This window comes from Capsicum annuum, chromosome 8, assembly GCF_002878395.1.
Source record: "Capsicum annuum cultivar UCD-10X-F1 chromosome 8, UCD10Xv1.1, whole genome shotgun sequence".
Lineage (NCBI taxonomy): Eukaryota > Viridiplantae > Streptophyta > Magnoliopsida > Solanales > Solanaceae > Capsicum > Capsicum annuum.
In genome coordinates, this window is record NC_061118.1 from 126,192,146 (window position 1) to 126,202,181 (window position 10,036).

Genomic DNA, 10,036 nt, shown 5'->3' on the forward strand with positions numbered 1-10,036 from the left:
GTATGCCAAGTACATGGAGATCAAGTCAACCATTGTTACCTAATCATCCAAAACTGCTGCTCATTGGCATAATGGACGGTCACCAGGACTTGAAAAGAATAGCTGCTCAGTAGGAGTAGGCTAGATTAGCAGCCTTTATAGCCGCACAAGTAAACCAGTAGAATGCAGACAGTGATGGTCGGGAATTAAACCCAGATGATGAGGACCTAGGCAATGATGAGTTATTAAACCCAAGACGTGCAGATGTTGTAGCCATACCAACAAATAGGAATGTCAATAGAAATAGCCAGGCTAGGATGAGACCTGAACGTTGAGCTATTCAGTCTGCTCTAGACGATGATGATGATGACCTGGATGGGGCTGGTGCTACAGGGGCTATATTCCTCCGCCCCTAGTACCTAGAGCTATGTTCAATATCACGAGTACCATGATTCAGTTATTACATCTTAAGGGACTGTTCGGTGGACTTGCGGGTGATGACCCAAATATGTATTTGATTAACTTTTTCATGACATAGAAATCGTTCGACAATCCAGGAGTAGGAAAAATGCTATTCGGCTACGATTATTCCCATTGTCTATTTCTGGAGAATAAACTTTATGGTTGAATGGGCTAACCCCTAATTCTATTTCAAATTTGAGGTAATTGAAAGATGCTTTCTTAGAAAGGTTCTTTCCTCCATCCAAGAGGACACAGTTAAGAGATGAAATCAGTAATTTTAGGCAGCTTCCAACCGAAGCTCTCTATGAAACTTGGGAGAGGTTCAAAAAGAAGCTCACTCAATGCCCGAATCATCAAATGACAAATATCCACCTGAAGGAGATATTATATAGGGCCTTGAATTCGTTGGCTAAGCCAATAGTGGATAATGCTGCGGGTGGGTCATTTATGGAACTCACTTTTCCTAAGGCGTCTGAGATGCTGGATCATATGAAAAAGTAGAACAGAGCTTGGTATACCAAGGATTCTGAGGTAGCAAGCTCCACTGTATCTATTGGCATGACTACAGAATAGAGGCAAAGGGAAGAAGAACGTGACCAAGACATGGCTCATATAAAGACATAGATAGACCTTCTTACTAAGCATATATTATTAGAAAAGATAGAGAAGGCTAAGGCTGTGGCATCACAGGGTAGAGCTGACTCCGATTCTGAGGAGAAAGCCAATTATTTGAATAATAAGGGGGTTTTGAGGCAGTGTCCAAGGAAACCAAGGTCGGAACTAATATGATAAATCCAGATACAAGGACCAAGACCAAAGAAATTAGAAAAACAAAAATTATAGAAGTGGGTTGTATGTGCCTCCTGGAAATCGTGAGGCTACTGCAACTAGATCTGGGAAGATATCCATGGAAGATATGATGACTAAATTATTGAAAGGGGTGGAAGCAACTAATACTAGAGTAGAAGAGATGAAAAATGATTTATCCTCAATAAATCAATTGGTTGACTAACACTCAACTTCAATAAAATAGTAGGAGCAGTAAATGAACCAACTTTCTGCTATGTTTAATTAGAGAAAGGTTGGCACTCTACCAAGTTATATAGTTCAAAATCCAAGGAAGGATGGTTCGTGAATGGAAATTACCACTAGGAGTAGTAAAGTACTGGCAAGCCCATCTATGGGTAGTCCTGTGTTGGATACTATGGAAGAGAATATTGATGAAACAGATATTGATCATTCGGTAGAGTCTGAAAAATAGGATAAGATCATTCATGAGATTGCATCCAATAGTCAGTAGGCTGATAAGTGGAAAAGAGAGAAAGACAAGGAAAAAAAAGTAGTGGTGAACACTCTCCCAAAACCACCACCTCCCTTTCCTCAAAGGTTAAAGAAAAAGGCTGAGGATATAAAGTTTAGCACATTCTTGGCCATGTTGAAGTAGTTGACGGTAAATGTGCCTTTGGTCGAGTCACTTGAGCAAATGCCAAGGTGTGCCAAATTTATGAAGGACCTTTTGACAAAGAAAAGAGCAGCAAGCTACGAACCAGTGGATAATCTCCATCATTGCAGTGCTATTGCTATAAGGTCCTTGGTGAAGAAGAAGGCAGACCCAGGAGCGTTTACTATTCTTTACAGGGTAAGGTATTTGGAATTTTCTAAGAATTTATGTGATTTAGGAGATAGCATTAACCTGATGCCGCTAGCTGTTTGTAAAAAGTTGGGTTTGAGAGACCCCACACCCACAAACATATGACTCGTGATAGTGGATAGGTCGGTAAAACAACTTGTTGGTATTTTGTATGATGTTCTAGTGAAGGTAGCTACCTTTATATTTCCTGCTGATTTTGTAATTTTGAATTGTGAGGTGGACTTTGAGGTGCCTATAATCTTGGGTCGACCTTTCCTCGTAACTGGAAGTGTACTAATAGAATTCCGAGCTAATGAGCTTTTATTTAGGATGAATGATGAAGTGGTGCTTTTTTGTGTGTGAAAATCAATGAAACTACATAAAAAAATGAGCGTGTTCTCAATTGTTGATGTATATTATGAGGACGAGAAGGAAATACCAATAGAGGAGAAGATTGCTGTTGAGCCGTTAGCCGTAGTGCTTATGAATTTTGATTGTGAAGATATTGTGGATTATGAAGAGACTGTTTGTGCTTTCACAGGAATGGGATCATATTCTTACACTCCTAAGAAGATTGATCTAGATCTCTCGAATCAACCAACACCACCGGCAAAGCCATCTGTCGAAGATCCACCAATGTTGGAATTGAACGAGTTACCCGGTCATTTAAGGTACGTGTTCCTAGGTAGTGGTAATTCACTACCCATTATTATTGCTGCTGATTTGGGTGAGAAATAGGTGGAAGCTCTCATCTCTGTTCTTAAGAGATATAAGTGAGCTATTGTCTATGAAGGAGGTTCACAGTTTTCTCGGCCATGCTGATTTTTATCATAGGTTTATTAAAGACTTATTCAAGATTGCAAACCCACTCTGCAAAATTTTGGAGAAAGAAACAAAGATTTCCTTTGATGAAGATTGCTTGAAGGAATTCGAATGCCTTAAAGGGAAACTAGTGGAAGCCCCTATCATTGTAGCACTGGATTGGTCCAAGCTATTTGAGATCATGTCTGACGCAAGCGGTGTTGCCCTTGGAGCCACTTTGGTCAAAAAGAGGGACAGATTGTTTCATCCAATCTACCAAAGCTCTGAATGGAGCTCAAAAGAATTACACTGTTATCAAACAGGAACTCCATGCTGTAGTGTATGCTTTTGAAAATTTTAGAGCTTATCTTCTAGGTACCAAGCTGGTGGTCCATACTAACCATGCAAGCATGAGCTATTTGCTGTCTAAACAAGATTCAAAGTCAAAGTTGATTAGATGGGTGTTACTACTCCAAGAATTTGACTTTGAAGTCAAAGATACAAAGGGTTACGTAAACCAAGTGGCGGATCATCTGTCAAGGATGGAAGGTGAGCGAGCAGTTATAGATAAGATGGAGATCAATGATGCATTTGAGGATGAGAAAATCTTAGCATCTGCTTTGGAGAACCTACCTTGGTATGCTGATTTTGCGAATTATGTGGTGAGCGAGGTGATTCCAAAAAATCTTTCTTTCTATCAAAGAAAGAAGTTTCTTCATAATGTGACACACTACTTCTGGGATGAGCCATATCTTTTTTCGTGATATGCTAACAATATAATAAGGATATGTATTCCAGAGATGGATGTATTAAGCATATTGGAAGCATGTCATGCTTCCTTAGTTGGGGGTTACCATGTAGGTGATCGAACTGCGAGAAAGGTGTTGCAGAGTGGCTACTATTGGCAATCATTATTCAAGGACACTCACGAGTTTGTACTGAAATGTGACCAATACCAGAGGCAGGGGTCTATCTCTAAGAGGCATGAAATGCCTTTAACCAAGATGCTTGAAGTGGAATTGTTTGATGTATGGGGCAGCGATTTCATGGGCTCATTTGTAAGCTCGTATGGAATGAAGTATATTTTAGTTGCTGTGGATTATGTATCCAAATAGGTTAAAGCTGTTGCCTTGTCTGATAATGAAGGGAAGAGAGTTATTGCATTTCTTAAGAAGGACATCTTCTCTTGCTTTAGAGTGCCACGAACTATTATAAGTGATGGAGGATCCCATTTTGCAATAAAGTGTTCTGGGTAGTTTTAGCAAAATATGGGGTGGAGCATCATAGAGTAGCAACTCCATATCACCCACAAACTAGTGGGCATGTGGAGGTGTCAAATCTAGAGATTAAAACCATCCTAGCTAAAACAGTGAATGCTAATAGGGAAAATTGAGCTCAAAAGCTAGATGACGCTTTGTGGGCATATCGGACTGCTTTTAAGACCCCTATTGGCATGTCATCGTATCATCTAGTCTATGGAAAAGCATGCCATTTACCGGTTGATCTGGAACACAAGGCTTTGTGGGCTCTGAAAAAGTTAAATCTAAATTAGAAGGAGGCAATAGAGCTAAGATTGGGGCAATTAAATGAGATGGATGAATTCCATCTCGGGGCTTACGAAAGATCATACCTTTACAAAGAGAGGATGAAAAAGTATCACAATCGAAGACTTGAAAGCAGAGACTTCTCAAAAAGTGATTTAGTACTTCTGTTCAATTCTAGGCTCAAATTGTTTCCAGGTAAACTCAAGTCTAATTGGTCAGGACCGTTTAAAGTTAGTCAAGTCTGCTCATATGGAGTAGTCAAGCTTGAAAATGAAGACGGTAGCATATTTAATGTGAACGGGCAATAAATCAAACTTTATATCGGTCCAAAAGACTCTCTAATAAATGTTGATAACTTTTATATCGGTGAAGTCTGAGTAATTGAGTTAACTAAGTCATGCCGCGATGATAAATCAGGCGCTAGTGGGAGGCAATCCACAACATGTTGTAACCATAGTTAGAGCCCCTTTCATGTTCTTGTGCAATTTTGATGTGTTTGTGAAGTATGCAAGACCATAAATGAAAAAAAGGGAAAAGAGGGATATAGATGAGCCAGTGGAACAATGTGATAGACGACTTGGTTGACCACCAATCTCCTAACGGACTACTACTTTCATCTATCAAGATATGGCAAGAAAGGTTATTCACTGGATAAGCCACGCCGGCTTAAGTGGTGGACCGTCACAAACCTAGTGGGCCGTCATAAGAGCCATTAAAAATAAGATCAGTGATCTACATTCTAGTAAGAAATAACGGCTGAATTGGTGGACCATCAAATTTATGGTGGACCGTCCCACTCACCGTCATACCAAAACAGAAATAGCCAAACCCTGGTTATGAGTAACATTTAGAGTGGTGGTCCTCCATCGTTACGATGTACCATCAGTATCACCGTCACTTTAACCCTAATTCCAAATCAGGTCGGGTTAAATCGGTACTCTTTATAAGTACCCGTATTTAATCCAAAGTGAGATTTTAAGGATAAAATTGAGCAGGTACATTCATTTTAACCATTGTAACCATTACATTACCCTTATCTATTCCACTTCCTCAAGATTCAAAGAACCTGAAGGGAGTTATCCCATCTGAGAATCCCTATCTCCTCCATTTTACCTTATTTAAACTAGCTCACTTGTTTCCTCTCTTCATCACAAATAGAGAGAAATGCAAGAACTAGTATTTGTAAGTTAGCTTTGTCTCTAAGGTTTCAAGCACGTAGCGTACCTGCACAATCTAGGTATTTGTATACCCTTCTCTTGTGTTTGTCCATATTAAGTGTAAGAGCATGATTTGTTTACTTGGGTTGTTCTTATTGTTTTGAGTTTGAATGACTTAAGTTGGACTTTAATGTGCCAATTTGTGTGAAATCTGAGTAGCATAAGTTGTAAAATTTGAAGAATGTGCTTAAAATATGAGTTTAGTGCTGTGTTGATGGTAGGAAATCAATCTGATATGCAATTTCTTGACAAAAAGGGTCGAAACCAAAATTGAGTCTAAAGACGAAGGTGCGACGGTTAAATTGGTAGACTGTCAACTTTTTGATGGACCACCAACTTGAACATCATAAAGAACTCTACGATGGTACATTCTGGAAAAGAAGTGACGGCTGAATTAGTGGACCATCAGATTTATGACGGACCACCAACTTGACCGTCACAAAGAAATTTGAGATGACACTTTCTAGATAAGCAGCAGCGGTTGAATTGGTGGACTATCAGCTTTTTGACGAACCACAAAATTGACCATCACAACGCAAAATTACATGATGTAGCTATTTTTGAATTTTAAACTAATTTATTACTTATTTTTTAGGTGTTATGACCCCTAAACTTCTACAAACTTGAGGAGGAAGATCTCAACGAGGTAGAAATAAGTCTGCAATGGCTTACAATACTAGACAAAATGAAATAGAATCTCTCATACTCTCCTAGAATGAGGATGAGAGTGAGAGTACATCTAGTAGTATAAGTTTAAACCCCAATAAAGCAACTGTTGCTGCAACTCAACCATTGCTTGTAGAGCGTGATACTGAAACTGTTAACGTGGAGGATCAAATGGGAGTTCCTGATGCTGTAGCTAAACTTGAGGGTAATAATGTTATTAGGCAAAAAGATCCACAGATTTGAGAAGCTATCAGGTGGTAGATAGAGGGGGCATAAATATAGTTTTATAATAGGTTGACACCCATAGCTCGAGGGCTCAGAAGATCATTCATAGAAGAATATCAGATTATGACAAAATAACTTCATGAATATCCTAAGTTAGAGCACCATTTCAATGAATATGGACTGGCATGGGTGAGCATACCACTAGAAGAGTACCAACCAAATTGGGTAAGGGAGTTCTTTGCAAATTATCTGTGTTTGGTGAAAGCAGAATGCCCAAATGGGACTCTAATCTCAAATACACCAAATAGGGAGTTTATCCTAGTTTGAGGGGTCTGCATTGATATCTCATCCCGAATAATAAATAGGATGCTATTCGGTCCAGGATTTGAGGCCCCACCCGCTGTCCCAGATTTTGAGTATAGAATAAGAAATTCTTCCGATCAGAGATGTTGGGCCACTTCTTTATTGACGAATTATGGAAATCCTTCCTGGTTGACTAATTCCAAAGATTGCATTACAAAGTTCACCCTTAGCTTTAAAGCTAAGTTCTGGTGGGCTATTATTCGATTGAGGTTAATACCAAAAAAAGGAGATGGGAACTTGGATCATCACAGAATAGTAGATATAGTCAGTTTGGTTTAAGGGCTACAAATTGATTTTGGCCAGCTAATTGTAGATGAGAGGTTCGTGCGGGCACATAAAGTGACCACTTCTATACCTTTCCCATGTTTGATCACTGAGTTATGCAAACAAGCCGGTGTTCCACTGATATATGGGGTTGACAATGAAGTAAAGGCTACACATAGATAGGACACTGAGAAGTTGAAGGACGAATCAAAATTCAAAATTTGCATGACCAAGCCTCCAGCATATCAGCCTCATTCTGCACCAGTTCTCGAGGCTCCAGAAATGCCTGAAGGTATGCCCTTACCTATCACTATGTATATACCACCTGATTAAGTGCCCTAGGATATGTCTATAGGGTCAGGTTCTACACAGTTTTTTGATGGAGCGGAGTTTGTGGAATATAGGTTCAACCCTTAAAATTTTGTTAGGTGGTGAAGAATCAAAAGTGGTTTCAGAAACAGTTAGAAAAGTGGGTTGGAGATTTCAAACCTTTTGTGGATAAAATTGTGGCCGAAGAAGTTAGGCCATTTCAAACTATTCAAGTTAGAATGGATAACATGGAAGCTCGTATCAACAAAAGGCTAGATTCACTGTCTCTCCCTAATCTTGCCAAGCTTATAGCAGAGTTTGAGTAGGCAAAGATGCACATAGCAGAGTTAAAGGAGAAACAGTCACAGGTACCTAAATTTGACCTGACTTTAGTGGTAAGTGATGATGAGGAGGTCATTCTGGATCTGATGGGCAGCCCTTTTAAGGACAAAGGCAAAAAACAAATGGATAAAAAACAGTAAGGAAAGAAGAAAAAAGGAGAAAGAGAGAAGCCATGTCACCTGAGGAGTTAGAATAACATAACCTAAAAAGAGCTATAAATAAGTCAAAGAAAAAAGCTGAAAGAAAGATAGAGAGGCAGAAAATGAAACGGCAGTAGTCTCTACTAGTGCTGCCCCTGAAAGGGGGCGAAGTGCAGGATCAGTTCGGGAAACGATTGCTTGAATTGTAGAGGGTGAGATTGTGAGTGATCCTACCACTATAGGGGCCAACATTGCACTGGTGAGGACACAGAGACCTCAACCCACCTAACAGATGGCTCAGAGGAATAGGAGGCAACGTAAATATCCCAATCCAGCCATATACGGTAATTTATTTCTTTAAGGATAATGCTTATTTTTTTATGTGGGGGTAGGCGTATTTACATCATGGTTGGATGTTTTTCCTGATATTCTGAATTTAATCATGTACTATCTAGTAGAAGCGACATGTCTAGGGTGTTTTTATTATTGTATTTCAAATTTTGTAGCTTGTGCTGTAAATATCTGGGTTTAATGATTATCTATAAAATGTTTTTGTTTTAGTACTTCGTTGTAAATATGGATAATGAATGATGTTGTCATAAGACTATGAGCATGCATGTGTAATTATTTACTTCATTCATGCAAACATGTGTATATAACCTTCAGTAAATCTGCATTTGGCATTATTCTGTAAGAGGTGCATGAATCATGTGATGAATATTCCAAGAGTTATATAAGAAGTTTAGTTTATTTTTCAGTGGGTGTGAGGATTTACTTTTAGTTCTTGCATAGTCTAATGCCTAGAACTTGCCTGAGTCATTGATACGGTCTTCTAGTCGATTCAATAGGATAGGATAACAGGCCTCCTTGTACTTTTAGCCCACTTAGCCTAAATAAATAACCCCACCAAAAATATTTTTATCTTATTTGAACCCGTGTTATTCCTGTAGGACATTTTTTTTTCAATTCCAATAACGTTTATTTACTCTCTTTAGGGCGTTAGCATCCTACTCTGGCCTTGGCCCAATGTTTGGGTATTGTGTACTTTAACTTAGGTAAAACACCTAAGTTGAGGGTGACTTTTGTCAAAGTGCAAATGCTAAATGGAATTTGAGTGTAAATATCAGTCTAAAAGCTTTTGGCCCTAATCAGTTCAAAGATATTGTGCACCTTAAGTTTAGGGTGACTATTTATTCTTGTATTTTTAAACACACACACACACACACACATATATATATATAAAGGAAGGGAGTTATGTTTGAAGAAGAGCCTATTATTAGTAGCAGTAAATGAGTTAATCTGGGTTACAGTAATGTAATGAAAAGGAGAGTGAAGTCTTAACGAGTTAGTTTATCCAAAAGCATATCCTTACCTAACCTGAAGCCTCATTACAAGACTTGAAAAAACCTATTTGATCCTAGCTAGTTAACTTTGAGGAGGTGTCGTATAGATAGGGCAAGCCTATGGGTATTTAGGACTATGTTTTTAACGTTTTTTGTGAGTGTGAGAGTTTAGATTACGTCCACATCATGTGATGAGTGGTGGATTTCATTGATGTGAGGGCAACTGGAATTTCACTGAGTTTTACTATTCTTTGTGGGATGTAACATCCATGTTTGTGTGCTGAATTATAATCAATGCCGGGTGTAGACCCTGATGTGTTAAATTTATGTAAGTGAAATAATGGGTGAATAGTTGCATCAAAATTTTTCAGTGGTTGGTTGCAAGTCATTGTATTGTTCAGGTTTACAATAAGGTGCTGAGTTTCTTGAGGATAAGCAATTATCTTAAGTTAAGGGTCTTGATGTTTCGGCTTTTAATGAAATATTTGGTATCACCCTTTTGGGAAAATTGTATGTTTTCAAGGAACCAAAGTGGTATTTAATGAGTCTTTTTAGTGTTTCAGGAAAAGGAGTGAATTATAGAAGAAACTTAGAAAAAGTAGCAATTAAAGGAATTTGACAGTCAAAATGGTAGACAATCTGACTTGCGACGGACAGCCAGTTAGACTTCAGGCCTTATCCAGAACATGGCCTCCCAAAGGATTCAGTGACGGACCAATAATGGACCATCAGTATTGCGATGGACCACCTG

At 38.8% G+C, this 10,036-nt stretch overlaps 1 non-coding gene across 1 annotated transcript; it reads right to left on the reverse strand.

The window, feature by feature from the left end:
• Positions 1–694: 694 nt before the first annotated feature.
• Positions 695–800, reverse strand: LOC124886863. Its single transcript, XR_007044268.1, has one exon. It is a non-coding gene; the product is annotated as a small nucleolar RNA R71 (small nucleolar RNA).
• Between the last annotated feature and the right edge of the window lie 9,236 nt (positions 801–10,036).